Source organism: Rattus norvegicus, chromosome 10, assembly GCF_021556685.1.
Source record: "Rattus norvegicus strain SHRSP/BbbUtx chromosome 10, alternate assembly SHRSP_T2T, whole genome shotgun sequence".
NCBI classification, from domain to species: domain Eukaryota; kingdom Metazoa; phylum Chordata; class Mammalia; order Rodentia; family Muridae; genus Rattus; species Rattus norvegicus.
The window spans coordinates 87,608,562-87,614,800 of NC_141543.1; positions in this window are offsets into that span (position 1 = coordinate 87,608,562).

Below are 6,239 nucleotides of genomic sequence, written 5' to 3' on the forward strand. Positions count from 1 at the left end.
TTCTCCAGCATTGCCCGAGTCTGCAATAGAAGGCTAAAATGATGCTGGCTTTGGAGGTTTGACCTTGTCGGTATTGACGTCGCTACCTCTCACTGTCACCACCATGCTGTTAATAATGTCACAAAGGAATTTGTCAGGGCCGAGGACAGCCGATGACACGCCGTCGTTTTGAGTATGACATCACTCACTTCTCAATGATAGAGCATCACTTAGGAGCGAGGGCAACGATACATTTTCTACACTCCATTTGTGAAACCACTAACGCCCTGTTTGATGTTTGAATTTTACACACCTTTTCTTTTCCTGTATGTGTGCCGCATGCATTTGCGTGTCTATATGTGTAAGCATGTGGGTATGTTTCTGTATATATGTATGTGTGGGTGCACCTGCACGTGTACTTGTGTGTGTAGGTCAGAGGTCAATATTGGACATCCTCAGCTGTTGCTCTCCACCATTTTTTGAGACCTGGTCTCTCACTTAATTTGGAGGTCATCAACTTGACTTGGGCAGTAGACTCAGGAGACATCCACCTGTCCCCATCCCCCAGGGCTGGGGTTACAGATGCTGTTTTCTGTGTCTGGCTTCTGTGTGGGTGCTGAGGTTCTGAACTCAGGTCCTCAGGCTTGCCCTGAAGGCACTTTGCTCACTAAGCTCTCTGCCCAGCCTGTGCAAGCATTAAAGACAAACTGCTTGGTTGGGGTGTACTTGACAAACAAAAGGCTTTAGGTGCGGGGTTGGGGATTTAGCTCAGTGGTAGAGCACTTGCCTAGCAAATGCAAGGCCCTGGGTTCGGTCCCCAGCTCTGAAAACAAGACAAAAGAAAAAAAAAGTTTTAGGTGTTTAAGGTACATGGCTCGATGGGTTTGAAGCGAGGTATTCACCTGTGAGATCATAGGTTCAATCAACGCCACAAACACAGCCACATCTCCAAAACACTATACACCTTCTAGGGCACAACTTAGATTGGCAGTGGTGAAACTATCCTAGAAAGTAGGCTGCCTTCTCTTCTGCATCCTAGACTACAGAATGCCTTTAGGTATCCCCCAGATGGGTGCGAACTCACAATCCCTTTCCTTCGTTTTCCCCACTGTTGGGATTACAAACCTGGGTCGCCAGGCCTGGCATGTCCCCCTTTTTGAAGATGCGAAACCAAAGACCAGAGACAGAGCAAGCACACATGCCCACTGTGAGGGGAGCTAAGATTTGAATGCAACTTTCCTAATTCACAGTCAAAGACTTAGAAACCATACTGTGGCCACTGAGGTCTATTCTGAACCCTTTAGCCACAGCTCCGATAGGCAACAGTCTGCCTGGAAAGGTGCCTGATCCAGAGTTCGCTGTTCTGCCGGGGTGGTGCCTCTGCAGTCTGTCTGTTTTGCAAGCTTCAAGCCTAAGACTCGCTGCCAGTCTAAGTCATTGCCCTTCCTGCGAAGTGGACAGAGCTATTCCAGGCCTAGGTAGGAGAGATGGGTTGCCCTCTGGTTCTTTGCTCTTTCAAATGGTCAAGGAGTTCCAAACTCCCTCAGAGAAGCTCCACCACAGAATGTGCTTTCCAATGGGAAAAGCCCAGCCCCAGGAGACACGCAGACAGGCATAGGAGGGGAAAGGACGGTTCCTTGTACTATAAATATTTCTCCAGCGTCTCCCGTAAATCTCCAGCTGTGTCAGCGAGGCAGTGGGAAAGAGTTAGAGCCGATTAGAGACCATATTCTCCCAGAGGAGGGCAGGCCTGCCCATCAACCCATGCCCACTGGGCCTAGGGACCACCTCGGGAGGAAGCTATTCCTGACAGCTTTCTAGGCAGCTGCTGGGTACTGAGTCCTGGGCGCCGAGAGCTTAGAGAAGGACAGACACTAAGTTCCCCTTTGCTCCCTGCCCTTTGTGGCGCGGGCTCCTGGGTCGTCCAGGCTGTGCCCTCTTCTGAGGTGAATGGGGGGACCGGCAGGGCACAGAGGGAGAACTGAGACGTGACACAAGCAAACTGCCCGGGCCGGTGGGTGATTTATGAAGTGCTGAAAAGCATCTTCGAAGCTGTCATTTATCTTACAGCTCTCAGCCTAAATAAACACAGAATCCGCCTAATTATAGTTACAGTAGAAACACAACACCGAACCACCTCGTCACTGCCAGCTCCTCTCCTGCGCAGCTCCGCCCCTGGTGCGAGCCCCACATCAGCCCACAGCTGCACCCTAGCGGCTGCCGCTGCTGCGCGCCAAAAGCTCCAGGTTCCCAGCCACTGGCTTGGCTCTGATTCTTGCCAGACTCTTCCTTGATTCCATACTATGTGGCTGCAGCAGGGTGGAGGAACTCTAAGCCTGGATTTTCTTTCCCTGTCCTAGGAGTTTTCTTGGGTTGTGGGAACCTGGCCCGGCCCAGGGTCTTCTGCAAGAACAAATAAACTCTTTCTTTGTGGTTGATCTGGAAAGACATTCCGGGTGTCGCTTAGGTTAGAAAAAAGACACCCTTTCATTGCTTGGAAACTTTGTGTTCTCCCTATAAGGGAAGAAGTCTCCTCCAGCTTTATGGTCGGTCCCCCCTTTCCGCTAGTCCTGTTCCTGGATTTGAACTTGGAATCACCTTCCTCCCCTCGTTTGTGCATATTGGAGGCCTCTTTCCCGGAGACTCACTTCTATGCTGGACTTCAAAGCAGCGAGGTAAATGCTTAAAAACAAAACAACAACAACAACAAAACAGAACAAACGAAACCTAGGACAATGATGGTCTAGGGCGGTCCTGAATGAAATGTTTATTTAGACAAATGCTCCAATTCAGTCCTTGTCCTGGAGAGATGGGACCATAGGGCCAGGACTGTGTGTGTGGTGCAGTGAAAGAACCCACTAGTTATTAATACCCAGAAAAACAGAACAAAACAAAACAAAACAGTCCCTTCAAACTCTGCAAAAACCGCTTCCCAAAAAAACGAGGGTTTTAGAGCCCAAGGCAGTGCATTGGACAGCTCATGACGTCATCCTCAGAGTGTTGGCTTACACATGTGGGCACATACATTACCCAGGGCGGATAACTCGCTCCTAATTTACTGCTGTCCTTTTCTCTGCGTGGAGGATCTTGTTTCTGTCGACAAATTTGCGGATCTAATAACAAAGTAACGGAAGGATTCATAGGGCAGGTGTAATCTGAGCTGACCCCTGGGGGATATGGGCTGTACGGAAGGGTATAAATAATTATTGCCACCCACAAGTTGAGCGAGAATGCAGGGAAGGCCTTGAGGAGAGAGAAAGCAGGTCCAAGAGAGGAAGCACAACTCCTTACTGAGAGCCCAGGCTGGGAACTCTCATAATTCGGAGCATGGAAAGCCTCTATGGTTAAGCCACACCCCGACACCCATTTTAAATCCCTGTTTTGGTTCCTCTCAAAGGAACCAAATGTCCCCAAGGAAACTACAGCAGCGAATACAGTGGCCCCATCTGACTGTCCAGGACATCTTGACATGAGTTTTGACTTGACATCAGCAGCCTTCCTCTTGGTCTGTGGGTCTCTTTCTCCTCTTGAAAGAGCAGAATTTCCCCTCCTCAAAATCCATCCCATTCTCTTAATCCCACTCAAAGAATGGCTGGGCTTTCCCTGGGTTCTCAGAGGAGTGTAAGAAAGGAGAGATCCATTTTTTACTAGTTCCGCTACTGCTTATCCATTAAAGTAAGATAAAAATACCTGTTCCCTGCCCAGTTCCCAGAACACCAATTCAAATGAATGAGGATGTAAAAGCTCACGGTAAGAAAATCTCTCCCCAGGTAGTTCCAGACGAAAGAACAGCTCTTTAGCACTTCCAGTGAGTGAGACAATGAGGGCTCTCCTTAGAGCTGGCTGGAGTAATCTCTACATTTTTAAAGATTTCCTTTTAAATAAGAAGGAGGCCTCACTGCTCAGTATGGTTGAGTGACTTTCCTGAAGACACACAGTAAATCACTCTCAAAGATTTGATTCTTTATCTAATCACAAGTAAGTTCTAAGACTATCTGGTTTGCATTATTAACCCTTGGGAGACTAAAGACAGAACAAAAGCACACTTAAAAATAGCGTATCTAGGGCTGGGGAGATGGCACAGTGGGTAAGGCACTTCTCACGCAAGTGCAAGGAAATGAGTTCAAATCCCCAGAGTCCAAATAGAGTATGGTAGCTTGGGAGTTTGTAATCCTAGTGCTTCTGTAGGGAGTCCAGAAGGGTAGGAGGATCAAATACCTGTGACTTATTATAGTCACAGGGAAACAAACAAACAAACAAACAAAAAAAGAGGCCCTGTCTCAGCAAGGAAGGTGAGGACTGATGCTTGAGGCTCTCTCTCCTCTGGCTTCCACTAGAAGAGGTGAAGGAAGACAGGTAGGAGGAGGAAGAAAAGATAAACCTATAAGCCAATAAGAAGCTTTTTTTTTTTTTTCTTTTCTTTTTTTAGGAGCTGGGGACCCAACCCAGGGCCTTGCGCTTGCTAGGCAAGTGCTCTACCACTGAGCTAAATCCCCAACCCCCAATAAGAAGCTTTTTAAATAGATGTTTTAATAGGAAAGGAAGGGGCTAGAGAGGTTAAGAGCACTGGCTGTTCTTCCATAGGCTCTGGGTTCAATACCCAATACCCACATGGCAACTCACAACCATGGGTCACTGTAGTTCCTGGGGATCCAACACCTTCACACCAACATCTTCCATGAAGGCAAAACACCAATAAACAAACTATTTAAACAACAAAGAGAGGGGAGGGAAACTCGCTGTTCTATTTCCGTGGTTCTGTGGGTCTTTCTGTCTTTCCTGTTTTTCTCTCTCTGATTTTCTCCCAGCCTCGAATCTTCTTTGTCTTTCTGCGTCATAGGCATCCAGTCAGCAGCTTTATCCCCAGGAGGCTTTGCCTTTTCTGTTTTGTTTTCTGCCAGTCTTTTCCTGATGGCCTCAGGGTCTCCCTGGCTCCCACTTCCTCATTTGACCATGTGTAGAGATTGATAGCTTATCAGTCCACAACAAGGAGAAATCGAGATAGCAGGCTCGGAAGCCAGCAACCCCAGAGCATCTTGGGAAATAGCCTGTCCCAAAGAAGAGCCTCTCCCCATTTCACTGCCCCCACCCCCCAGGAAATGGTCACCCATAGACCTTATGGCCTCTTTCTGATCCTACAGTAAGAGGACACTGGGTTAGACCATGTGCTCCTGTCTTTTGTATGTTCAGTGCCAAGTGGGTTCAAGCCTTGGCTTGATCTTTATTGTGCTGTGCAACATTAGAGAAGTCACTTGGTCTCTGGGATTCTTTTCCTTAGCCAGGTAGGATCCATCCAGAGTGAATCTTTTATGTACTTGACCTCAAGTTCAGAGTACCGGTGTATCCTGTCTGAACAGTGGGAACTAATTGCTCTTTCCAGTAATTTCTCACAAGGCATGACATCATGCTTCCTTCTTTATCACCCCAAGGATCAGACAGGAAGATTTTCTTCAAGGCAAGAATTCACTCATGTGGAACCTTCCTTGTTTCCATTCAGAGAGACCCAGACCGTGCACGCTTGTTACTCAACAACTTAGGACTGATGACTACTCACCCTCTCAATGAGCAGAATCTCTTCTATTTCCACACGGCAATAAAAGCGAGGAATTCCTTCTCAAGCTTTAGCCTCAGCCAGTGGCTCTCAGCTTCCTTTGCCTTCACCTACCCTGAGAGCAGGGGACCTTTGGTGTTGCCTAGAGACATTTCAATGGTCACAACTGGAATGCCATAGATAACTAGTGGGTTGAAGCCAGGAATGTTGCTAAAAACCTTCTATAGACACGTTAGGATACACTGAATGGCCTTGGTATCAAAGACTTATCTGACAGGGAACATCAACAACGCCATCTTTGGGAAACTTTGATTTAACAAATGTCATCAAGAAAGGTCTTTGATAAAGTGTTGAGGGCTCATAGAATATGAGGGTGTATGGGCTTCTTCTTGCCTTGCAAGTTCCCGAATGTTAGGGAAAGATGTTAGGAGAGATCTTACCAAATACAAGAGCTAGGCCTTACCCCATGCTGAGGATTTGGGGTACAAAGAGAGTCATACAGAAATGATAGATACATTAGGTGTGTGTATGGGGGTGCATGCCCTGTAATCTCAGCACCTGGGCTTAAGGCCATCCTCAGCTACACAGTGAGCTTGAGTCCAACCTGGGCTACATGAGGCCCTATCTCAAAATACATACCAGGCATAGTGGCACACACCTTTAATTTCAGCATTCAGGAGGCAGAGGCAGGCAGATCTCTGAGCTTGAG